This window comes from Dendrobates tinctorius, unplaced genomic scaffold (genome assembly GCF_039654945.1).
Source record: "Dendrobates tinctorius isolate UK_male_01 unplaced genomic scaffold, ASM3965494v1 ptg000015l, whole genome shotgun sequence".
NCBI classification, from domain to species: domain Eukaryota; kingdom Metazoa; phylum Chordata; class Amphibia; order Anura; family Dendrobatidae; genus Dendrobates; species Dendrobates tinctorius.
Window position 1 is genome coordinate 47,282,188 of NW_027361683.1, and position 12,866 is coordinate 47,295,053.

The 12,866-nt window shown below is 46.8% G+C and overlaps 1 long non-coding RNA gene across 1 annotated transcript in view; it reads left to right on the forward strand.

The window, feature by feature from the left end:
• The window catches only part of LOC141074853 (uncharacterized), a 135,285-nt gene extending 123,072 nt beyond the window's left edge, over positions 1-12,213 (forward strand). The window contains exons 3-4 of the long non-coding RNA XR_012227224.1: positions 3,175-3,302; positions 12,026-12,213. This is a non-coding gene — a long non-coding RNA (uncharacterized lncRNA). The remainder of the gene's footprint in view (positions 1-3,174; positions 3,303-12,025) is intronic.
• The last annotated feature ends 653 nt before the right edge of the window (positions 12,214-12,866 follow it).

The following is a 12,866-nucleotide window of genomic DNA, read 5'->3' on the forward strand; positions in this document are numbered from 1 at the left end:
CTGGGAAGCAGGATGGGGGGAAATGTAGCTATATAGTAACAATAAAAATGAGACACCCTCTCTTCAGCTGCCTCACCAGCTTTCCCCTGACTGCACCTAATTGGAGGTCATGCTGCCCCCTCTATTACCCCAGACCCATGTGCAGACTCTCAGCCAGAAGCACCCTAGCATGGGTCCCCTTTCTGCAGATAATACTGCCATAGTATTCACACATAACAACGCCATATAGATCACACACGATACCACCACAGTGTTCTCACATAATACCGCCATATAGTTCTCACATAATACCGTCATATAGATCACACATAATACTGCCATAGTGTTCTCACATAATACCACCATATAGATCACACATAATACCGCCATATATAACACATAATGCTATAGTGTTCTCACATAATACTGCCATATAGATCACATATAATACCGCCATATAGATGCCACATAATACCGCCATATAGATCACATATAATACCGTCATATAGCTCTCATATAATACCACCATATAGATCACACATAATACCGCCCTAGTGTTCTCACATAATACCACCATACAGATCACACATAATATTGTCATATAGATCACACATAATACCGCCATTTAGATCACACATAATACCACCATATAGATCACAAATAATACCATCATATAGCTCTCATATAATACCACCATATAGATCACACATAATACCACCATACAGATCACACATAATATTGTTATATAGATCACACAAAATTCCTCCATATAGATCACACATAATACCGCCATATAGATCACACATAACACCGTCATAAAGATCACACATAACACCGCCATACAGATCACACATAATACCGCCATATAGATCTCACATAATACCGCCATATAGATCACACATAATGCCGCCATATAGATCACACATAATACCGCCATATAGATCACACATAATACCGCCCATATAGTTCTCACATAATATCACCATATAGAACGCACATAATAATACCATTGTGATCACATATAATACCGCCATATAGATGCCACATAATACCGCCATATAGATCACATATAATACCGTCATATAGCTCTCATATAATACCACCATATAGATCACACATAATACCGCCCTAGTGTTCTCACATAATACCACCATACAGATCACACATAATATTGTCATATAGATCACACATAATACCGCCATTTAGATCACACATAATACCGCCATATAGATCACAAATAATACCGTCATATAGCTCTCATATAATACCACCATATAGATCACACATAATACCGTCCTAGTGTTCTCACATAATACCACCATACAGATCACACATAATATTGTTATATAGATCACACAAAATTCCTCCATATAGATCACACATAATACCGCCATATAGATCACACATAACACCGTCATAAAGATCACACATAACACCGCCATACAAATCACACATAATACCGCCATATAGATCTCACATAATACCGCCATATAGATCACACATAATGCCGCCATATAGATCACACATAATACCGCCATATAGATCACACAGTATCACACAGGAGAGATTTAGATACATTTATCAGCAGTCAATATCACACATGGGAGGATTAGATACATGGCTCAGCAGACAGTATCACACAGGAAAGGATTAGATACACGGCTCAGCAGTCAGTATCACACAGGATTGGATTAGATACACGGCTCAGCAGACAGTATCACAGAGGACAGGATTAGATACACGGCTGAGCAGTCAGTATCACACAGGATAGGATTAGATGCATGGCTCAGCAGTCAGTATCACACAGGATGGGATTAGATACCCGGCTCAGCACAGTATCACACAGGATGGGATTAGATACATGGCTCAGCATACAGTATCACACAGAAGAGGATTAGATACACAGCTCAGCAGTCAGTATCACACAGGATGGGATTAGATACACGGCTCAGCAGACAGTATCACACAGGAGAGGATTAGATACACGGCTGAGCAGTCAGTATCACACAGGATAGGATTAGATGCACAGCTCAGCACAGTATCACACAGGATGGGATTAGATACACAGCTCAGCAGACAGTATCACACAGGATGGGTTTAGATTCACGGCTCAGCACAGTATCACATGGGAGAGGATTAGATACACAGCTCAGCAGTCAGTATCACACAGGATGGGATTATGTGGCACCCCTGAGGGTTCAGTCGCCACAGAGTTACTGCACCTCCTCCTGAGGTGTAGTATCCCACTTCCCAGGTAAGATGGTAACACCTGACTAGACTCCAGCACCTACATCCATCACAGACACCTTAGAACAGCAGAGCACCCTTTATGGCAGCTGCTTTGGTTCATGAAGGGTGCTGGGTGGTGGGTGGAGCTTAGAAACACTAAGAGGGGAAAGCTGACAGGAAGATAGGTCAGAATCCCCTGAGAGGAGGAGGAAGGCAGAGGTTCTCTTTAGGGGGGAGCGGAGAGAACTCTCAAAATCCCCGGCGGGGGATAGATAGAGGAAGTGTTTGCAGCAGCTCCCTGTGAGCTGGAGCTGTTGTCAAGGAAAGAGAAGGAAAGAAGGATCAGTTGTTCAGAAGGAAGATAGATAAGAACGGAACGTGAGGAGGAGAGAGACTGCGGACAAGGGCTAGTGCGAAGCCTTTCCCTTAGTTAATTGCGCCAAGGCCGGGCACTGGTATCCGAGGCTGTGTGTGATACTAATGATCCTACAGCAGAAACCGTAGGAATAGGAGTTGAGACCGCTCTATTCCCACCAAAGACTCGAAGACACAGTGGCAACCTATGTGTGAGCCGGGACATGATTGATGGAGTCCCCAAAGCAGACTACAGCCATCTGTCATACGAGTGGAGTTTAAGGCCTCTTTCACACTTCAGTCTTTTACAATCAGTCACAATCCGCCAGGTTTTGAAAAAAAACGGATCCTCAATTTTCTTTTGAGGATCCGTTTTTTTCCCCATTGACTTTCATTAATGGCGGATTGTGATGGATTGCTGTCCGTTGTATCCGTTTTTTTTGAGGATCCGCCAAAAGTTTCTGTCCGTCACCATCCTCAAAGATTTCAAAACGGAGCTTGCAACGTTTTTTTCTCTGGCGGATCCTCCAGACACTCATTTAACCCGAAATTCTTTCTGGGTGCTGGACAAAAAAAAATTCTCTCTCTCTCTCTCTCTCTCTCTCTCTTCAGATTAGCGCTAGAAAGGAGACGTTCAGAACAGGCACATGGAAGGGAGTGCTGGAAGGGTTAATCCATCTGCCTGAGTCCCTGACCTGGAAGCTGCAGCATTGAAGCGGGCACCTGTCTGCGCAAGAAACGTGAGTAAAAGAATTGGAACTGCATTCAGCTGTGTAATTGTCTTCTTCCTATGCCAACCTACTCAGCTTTGCTACATCTCTGTGCCTAACACTACCCCATCTACCTCAACACCTATTACTACTGCCCTGGGACCACAACTCTGCCTGTGGAGAGCTATTACATCTTTGCTGCGCCCCACCATCTGTCCCAGAGGATCTGCACTGCAGCGTTGGCTTAACACCTTCCTTGCCGAGCACCACAGGTGGCATCACAAATCATCTACCTATGAACTTTATTCAGCTACATTTCACCCATTTTACATTGGATGCCCAGGGCCACGGACCGAGTCACCGCCACCGTGACACATCCCTCTGAGACACCAACATGGTACTGAGTATCCCACAGCCCTGGAAGTGATCCAATTAGATACACGGCTCAGCAGACAGTATCACACAGGACAGGATTAGATACACGGCTCAGCAGACCGTATCACAGGATAGGATTAGATACACGGCTCAGCAGACAGTATCACTCAGGATAGGATTAGATACATGGCTCAGCTGTCAGTATCACACAGGAGAGGATTAGATACACGGCTCAGCAGTCAGTATCACACAGGAGAGGATTAGATATACAGCTCAGTGTCACACAGGATAGGATTAGACACACGGCTCAGCAGTCAGTATCACACAGGATAGGATTAGATACACGGCTCAGCAGTCAGTATCACACAGGATAAGATTAGACACACGGCTCAGCAGTCAGTATCACACAGGATAGGATTAGATACATGGCTCAGCAGTCAGTATCACACAGGATAGGACTAGATACACAGCTCAGCAGACAATATCACACAGAATAGGATTAGATACATGGCTCAGCAGACAGTATCACACAGAATAGGATTAGGTACACTGCTCAGTATCACACAGGATAGGATTAGATACACGGCTCAGCAGTCAGTATCACACATGATACGATTAGATACAGTGTCAGACTCGGGTGCTAAGGGCCCACCAGTAACTGACTTTGTGGGGGTCCACTTTTCGCCTGCATACCAATATTACACTACCATCTTTCACAAATTTACCTATATCTTTATATAATAGTAAACTGGGTAGTTTGGTAAATGAATGATGATATGCTTTTTTTTCTGTACAGAGTGAATCAAGTGAATTATGCTAAGTACTCTCCATACAATGGGGTTGGTGGCCAAGATTTGCAGTGGGGCCCACCGGGGGATTCCCCTGTTCCCCTATTGGCCAGTCCAAGCCTGATTAGATACACAGCTCAGCAGACTGTATCACACAGGATAGGATTAGATACACAGCTCAGCAGTCAGTATCACACAGGATAGGATTAGATACACAGCTCTAAATCACACAGGATAGGATTAGATACATGGCTCAGCAGTCAGTATCACACATGGGAGGATTAGATACACAGACGTTAACAGAAAATAGGACTGAGCTGTGCAGACTCCTCACCCCCCACAGCTGCAGGAGCTGAGACAACTCACTGCTGTTCGTGTGTGAGTGAGAGGAGCACTCACAGGTCAGCTGCTGCTGTCTCTTGAATCTTAGCCAACAGTTTAGAGGAGGGAGATGGGTCTATAAGGCTGAGTTCACACGTGGCGTTTTTTTCGCGTTTCCGCGGCGGTTTTAACCGCGCGATTTTGCCACGAAAACGTGAAAAATAAGCATCCCATGCATTCCTATGGGATTCCGCAATGCTGTGCTAATGCTGCAGTTTTTACCACGGCGGAATCGCTTCACGGTAAAAAACGCAGCATGCTCATTAATTTGCGGAATCGCGGCGATCCCGCACCCATAGGAATGCATTGTTCCGCTTACTTCCCGCATGTGGCTGTGCACACCATGCGGAAAGTAAGCAGAACAATTGCGGATGGTACCCACGGTCCAGAGGAGAGGAGACTGTCCTCCGGGCTTTGGGTACCATATCCCTGTAAAAAATAGAATTTAAAATAAAAAATATTGTTATTCTCTCCTTCCGGCATCCCGCGCAGCATTCCCGCCTCTCTCCACGCTCCCGGTCCCAGTAAGCCTTTGCAAAAATGCCCGCGATGGCGTCCGTTCTCGCGGGATCGCGATCCCGCGAGAACGGACGTCATCGCGGGCATTTTCGCAAAGGATTACTGGGAACGGATGCGCGGACGTCGGAAGGTGAGAATAACACTATTTTTTATTATTTTTTACATTCTATCTTTTACTATTGATGCCGCATAGGCGGCCTCAGTAGTAAAAAGTTGGTCACACTCGTCAAACACTATGTTTGATGAGTGTGACCAACCTGTCAATCAGTTCTCCAAGCGATGCTACAGATCGCTTGGAAAACGCTAGCATTTTGCAAGCTAAATACGCTTGCAAAATGCGTTTTTCCGCGGGAAAATCGCGGGAATTTAAAATGCGATTTTCCCGCGGAATGGAATTCCGGAATTCTCGCGGTAATTTCCGCGAGAGTTCCGGTACGTGTGCACTTAGCCTTAGAATCAGGCAGGGATGGATCCTTTCCAGCTTTCAATTTTTAAAACCACCACCGACTCTTTCATAGGTTCCGGGAGGTTACCAATTCTTACACATTCTTGAAAAACTACCAGTAAATTTGGAAGCAATATTTCTTGATATGTTTTGAAAGAATTGCCCTGGTAACCCAACTGAGCCTGGGGCCTTCTTTTGGGACCCTTGAATGGCCTCCTCAAGTTCAATTGGCTTGTCTAGAACATCCCTCTCTAGATTTGATAATTGTGGTAATGAAATGGTTGCTAAAAAGTTCTCTATTTCTTTTGAATTGGTGACGCTTCAAGAAGAATAAATACTTGAAAAGTAATTATGCAGAGTGAGGAGAATATCTCCCTCCTCCGTAACCATGACCCCAGTGTCAAAGACTAGTCTGAGCTTTAACAATAGTTGCTAGCAAGTGCCCCGCACTTTCATCCTCCGTAAAATATGTTTGTTTGGCAAAAAAAAAGAAAAAACGTTTTTGTGCAGCTAGTCCAAATGAGGGATTTTTCATTAGTTTTTGAGCTTCCTTCATATTTTCCGCAGTGCTAGCTGAAGGGATTGATATAAATTCTGATTCTGCTAGGCTCACCTGCTCTTGTAACTTTGGGTGTATTCTCTTGTTTTAGTTTTCCGTTTACTAATTTCACCAATATAGAGCCCTCTAACAAATGCTTTCAAAGCATCCCATACTATTAACCTCAAACTGGAGTCCATATTAATATTAAAGTATTCCCACAATCTATTGTGTAGACTAGAGAACCCCCAATAGTCTGAATCCCAAATGGGTTTAACCGCCATATGTTCTTGGTGACCAAGCCCTCCATGCCCAACCTCAGTTATACCCTTTTGGGGGAATGCTCCATCACAGTTCTTGGTAAATATTCAATCTCCTTTACCAGAGACTTCATATTCACATTTCCATACCGCCAAGTCAATTCTAGATAACGAATGGTAAGATGTTGAATAACAAGAGTATTGTTTGATATTGGGGTGCTTAGTGTGCCAAATATCTATCAATTTCCGCTCTGATAGAACTCTGGATAGAGGTGTGTGAGGCTGACTCCGATATGGTTCCTGTTAGAGGTAAGCGACTTTGGTCGGATCGGGTTTCATGAAACAAAATTTGTTTCAGATAAAACTCGTCCGACTAGGGCAAAAAAAGTCGGAGTTTCGTCCGAAACCCAACCCCAATGCAAGTCAATGGGGAATAAAAGTCGGCATTGAGCGGATGAATGTCATCCACTCAATGCCGACTTTTATTCCCCATTGACTTGCATTGGGGTCGGGTTTCGGACGAAACTCCGACTTTTTTTGCCCAAGTCGGACGAGTTTCATCTGAAACAAATTTTGTTTCATGAAACCCGATCCGACCAAAGTCACTCAACTCTAGTTCCTGTATAAAATTTATTCTAGTACAGGTGGAAATACATATTGAAATCCCCCATTATGCGCAAAGGCACATGTGGAAGTATTTTTTTCAGCAAATTACCAGAGTAAGGCTAGTTCCACACTAGCGTATGAAGGAGCTGCGGACGGCTGCAGGCTTCTTCCGTGAATCCCCGCCCCCTGCCATGCCTCCTCAGCACCGCCTCTGTCGGCATGCGGCCTGCGTACTCTATCTTTAGCATTAGGTATGCAGGCCGTGCCAATGAATGCAGATGCATCTTTTTGATGGTGCGGCGACCTGCGCCAAGCGCAACGTGTTGCATTTTGGTGCGCTCGCGTACCGTGTCCATCCTGGCTCTGCTTGTACTCCGCACTCTTATGGCTCTGCTTGTGCTCCGCACTCTTGCGGCTCTGCTTGTGATCCGCACTCTGGCGGCTCTGCCTGTGCTCCGCACTCTGGCGGCTCTGCCTGTGCTCCGCACTCCTGCGGCTCTGCCTGTGCTCTGCACTCCTGCGGTTCTACCTGTGCTCCGCACTCCTGTGGTTCTCCCTGTGCTCTGCACTCCTGTGGCTCTGCCTGTGCTCCGCACTCTTGCGGTTCTGCCTGTGTTCCGCTTCTGCTGCTGTGTAACCTCTTGCTGCAAACTGCAGCTCCTCTCTGCAGTCTTGCGGTTCTTCTGTAATATGTACAGGTCCAAACCTGTTCCCCCATACCTGTGCATATTTCCATCCTATCTGTCTGGAGACCCACTGTAAAAACACTGCTGGCATCACTGCATGGCCACCCATCCCCCGCACACCAACTTACTGCTGCAGGTCATGCTGTGATTTCTGCCTGCTGCCAGCTCCATGCTCTGTGCATCTTGCTTCCTGTCTGCTCTCTGCAAGCCTCCTGGCAGTGTGCATAGGGGGGCGGCACCAGAACTCTCTGCTTCTTATGGAGTCAGGGTGCACCTGTCTAATTACTCAATTAGCGTCTTGCTACTGAGTTGCCAGGTCTTTCTCTGTGTTTCGCCTTCTCTGGAGGCTCTATTCCTAGCTTTGTTTTGTACTTGTCTGTCTGCCCTCCAGGAGGCAGTATATCCTGGCCTCTGTGCTTTTGCTCCTAGCCTTGCCTTGTATCTGTGCATACCCTGGTCCCTGTGTCTTTGTTCCTATACCTCGTCTTCTACCATTACCTTGTGTGAACTCAGTCCTACCTCTGTCTGTCTGTCTCCTTGTCTTTGGCTTCTTTCCCTGCTGTGCCTTTCCTTGTGTATTCTCTGTCTGCTTGTGCTCCGCACTATTGCGGCTCTCCTTGAGCTCCGCACTCTTGCGGCTCTGCCCTTGCTCCACACTTTTGCGACTCTGCCTGTGCTCCGTACTCTTGCGGCTCTGCCCGTTATCCATACTCTTGCGGTTCTGCTTTGTTCTGGTTCTGCTGCTGCAGAACTTCTTGCTGCTCTACAGTTCTTCTCCGCAGTCTTGCGGTTTTCCTCCTGTGTGAACAGGTCCAAACTTGTTCCTTCATACTCCATTTCTTCTTGCCTGTACCAGTACCTGTGTTTGCTGTGTGAACAGGTCTCTAACTTTTCATCCATACACCATTCCTTCCTGTCAGTACCAGTACCTGCACCCGCTGTGTGAACAGGACCCTACCTAATCCATACACCACTCCTGCCTGTCCTGTGTCCCAGCCGTGCCTGCCTGCCCTGTGTCCCAGCCGTGCCTGCCTGCCCTGTGTCCCAGCCGTGCCTGCCTGCCCTGTGTCCCAGCCGTGCCTGCCTGCCCTGTGTCCCAGCCGTGCCTGCCTGCCCTGTGTCCCAGCCGTGCCAGCCTACCCTGTGTCTCAGCCATGCCTGCCTGCCCTGTGTCTCAGCCGTGCCTGCCTGCCCTGTGTCTCGGCCGTGCCTGCCTGCCCTGTGTCTCGGCCGTGCCTGCCTGCCCTGTGTCTCGGCTGTTCCTGCCTGCCTACTCATCCGAGTATCAGCTGTGCTCATCTGCCAGTCGTGCCTGTCACCTGAACCTGTCCTAGTGTTCCTGTTCCCCATTGGGATCAGCAACCAGACACCACCCTGGAGTGGCACCTGGCAGCTGCCTACCGCACAAGCCTGACCTCACCATCAGAGGCTCCAGTGAAAACCAAGGCAGCTGTCTTAGTCACGCTCCTTCCAGGGTAGCTTGGTTTGTGGCACAGTGGGATCACAACCCCCTGGCTCACGCCCACCAATCAGGGCGTGAGCGTGACACCCAGTAAGGTGCTTTGGTTGAAACAAACAAGTTGCAAGAGGTATCTGGTTCCCGTGCATCAGTCAGTCAGCAGTCTCGTCTTCTTCCTCTGGTCTGCTAGTCAGTGAGTCTAGGTGTGATGATGTCTTCAATGAAGGGGAAGCAGTGGCGTTCTCTCTACACGGCTACAACATCTATACCAGTGTTCTGATCCCAGGAGCATCCCTGCATCTTGAATATCTTCCCCTTGGTAATAGACTGAAGATGTTTCCTGAGTGTATGCCTTCAGCTCCCATGTGGCCAGTGGGTGAAGATACCAAGACAGAGGTTTACTCATCCTCTAACCTGGAAGAGGTGGTCCAGTTTTTTCAGGGTAACGAGCTGAAGATGCTTTCTAAAAGTATGTCTTCAGTTTCCAGGTGGCCGGTTGATATAGAGGTCCAAACAAAAGCTTCCAAGTCCCTGCCTTCTACAAATCTTCAGTGCTGGAAGCTGACCTCGCCAGGCGCAAAGAAACTTTGCAATCTGGCTTTCCCGATGTCACACCTACCTCGCTCTACCTGAGGGATATTGTGATGGCTCTAACTGTGAGTGCTCCTGTACTTCTTCTACAGGTCATTCTAGCGGGCTTGAAGAAGAGGGGTCGTAAAGGGGGGTACTGCAACAACCCTGCCGGCTTCACTCCGTGTCCTCCCGTCCCCCACCTGCCTTACACACCAACTTACCCACTACTCCAGGCCATGCTATGGGTTCTGTCTTCTGCTGGCTCCATGCTGTATGCCTCTTGCCTCCTGCCTGCTCTCTGCATGCTTCCTGGCTGTATGCATGAGGGGGAGCCAGAACTCTGGTTCTTATTGAGTTTGGGTGCACCTGCCTAATCTGTCCCTGGCCAATTGTCAAGAGGTCTCCACTACTTAAGGCATCCTTGCCCATTGAAGGATGCCTGAGCAATGTCTTAACTTAGTTAGTGTCTTGATGCTGAGTTGCCAGGTCCTGTCCTGTGTTTCGCCTTCTCTGGAGGATTGATTCCTAGTCCTGTATCTTGTACCTGTCTGTCTGCCCTCCCGGAGGCAGAATATCCTGGACTCTGTGTCCTTGTTCCTAGCCTTGTCTTGCACTTGTCCATCTGCCCTCCAGGAGGCAGAATATCCTAGTCCCTGTGTTATTGTTGCTGACCGTGTCTGAACTCAGTCCTACCTCTGTCTGTTGGTCTCCTTGTCTGTACTCTTTTCCCTGCCGTGTCTATCCTTGTGTCCTCTCCATCTGCCTGTGCTCTGCACCCCTGCGGCTCTGCCTGTGCTCTGCACCCCTGCGGCTCTGCCTGTGCTCCGCACCCCTGCGGCTCTGCCTGTGCTCCGCACCCCTGCGGCTCTGCCTGTGCTCCGCACTCCTGCGGCTCTGCCTGTGCTCTGCACTCCTGCGGTTCTGTCTGTGCTCCGCAATCCTGTGGCTCTGCCTGTGCTCCGCACTCCTTTGAATTTGCCTATGCTCTGCACTTCTGCGGCTCTGCCTGCTCCTCTCTGCAGTCTTGCGGTTCGTCTTCAATGTGAACAGGTCCAAACCTGTTCCCCCATACCTGTCCATATTTCCATCCTACCTGTACCAGTTCCCCATACCTCCTGTGTGAGCAGGTCCCTACCTATTCCATACACCACTCCTTCCTGCCCGTGTCCATGTGCCTTTCGAGTTAGTCACTGCCCCTGTGTCTCAGCCATGCCCGCCTACCAGTGTCTCAGCCGTGCCTGCCTGCCTCTCAGCCTTGCTTGCCTGTGTCTCAGCTGTGCCTGCCTGTGTCTCAGGCGTGCTCATCTGCCAGTCGTGCTTGCCGCCCTCACCTGTCTGAGTGTTCCATCTCCCCGAGTGGGATCAGCAGCCACAGCCAGACACCACCCTGGAGTGGCACCTGGCAGCTACCTGCCGCACAAGCCTGACCTCACCATCAGAGGCTCCAGTGAAGACCACGGTAGCTGTCCTAGTCACGCCCCTTCCAGGGAAGTCTTGTTTGTGGCCCAGTGGGGCCACAACCCCCTTGCTCACACACACAAGTCAGGGCGTGAGCGTGATAGCCTCTATTGTTGCTATGTAGCACACCATCAATTTGAATTCCAGCCACTTCGCTCATCTAAACAGGTATTAAGTGGCTACCATCCATAGAACAGAGTGACATAAACTGAAAAATTGTGGATAGGATATTCAAGATGCTGACTATTCCGCGCTCCTCCAAAATCAGGCAAGGGAATCACAGAGTTCAGAAGAGTTGCATACTTTATTCAGGGCTATAAAAGTACGTGTTTAGTGGACGTCCTGTCCACTTCCTCAGGTACACAGTCAATACTAACCACATTGTATAATTCACATACTGTATATTGGGTGGGCTGAACATAGAAAAAGTGGGCGTCAAACACACCTCACACCTGGCACCCTAAACGCTACAGTTATATTTAAAATACAAACATAAATTTGTTGCATATCTGTACGACAGTGATTAAAAATGCAATTTGTTAGCATAAAAATTATATATGGCATTAAAATGTAAGATTTTTCTGCAAATAAAATTAAAAGGAAATGAAAAGTCTGCTAGGATTGAAAAACATTTTTCTTTTAATATTCTCTTGTCTTAATTGCAGACCAGGATTAGAGCATTACCATCCTTGGAAACATCGTGGAACTGAAAGGACCTCGGGGCCCGACCTCTTAGGTATTCTGTTAGTGACCCTTGGAGCTTAAAAAAATTGAATACCTAAATAACCATCGATATTAGTAGTATAAAAATCAAATAAAATGTATATTTAATAAAATTCATTTATAAAAAATGTATGCAAAAATAAAAATGAAAGTAAAAATTAAAATTGTGATGTTATTATAAAAAAGAAAATGTGAATAAATTATTGAATAAATTAATTTATGAATTGTAATAAAATGATGAGTGAATGACGAGTACCACTACATTATCTTTAATAAAAAAATATGATACAAAAAATATATACCGCATATACTGGTGTATAAGCCAAGTTTTTCAGCCCGTTTTTTGGGCTGAAAAAGACCCTTTCGGCTTATACACGAGTCATACACCTGAAAGCCGATGAGGGAGGGGGAGCAGGAGACATGATACTCATCCTCCCGACGTCTGCATATCTAGTCCAGTCAAAATACGGTTTGACCCGGAACAAATTCCAGGAAAGCGTTTCATGATTTTTTTTATTACTATTATATGTGGGGAACAACATATTAAAAGTTTTCCAAAAATTGATCACCACAAAGGTCCTAACTATGACGTCATAAGACGATGATAGCCATCGCACTAAAAATAACGAATATTTCCCTATTTCAAAGCTCTAGCTTTAGGCTACAGAAGAGTTTGTCATTTTGTATACTATATATTTTCATATAACAATTTTTATACAAAGCTTTATACTAACTACATGGACAGGCGAGGTCATGACGTCATCAATGACGTCATGACATATA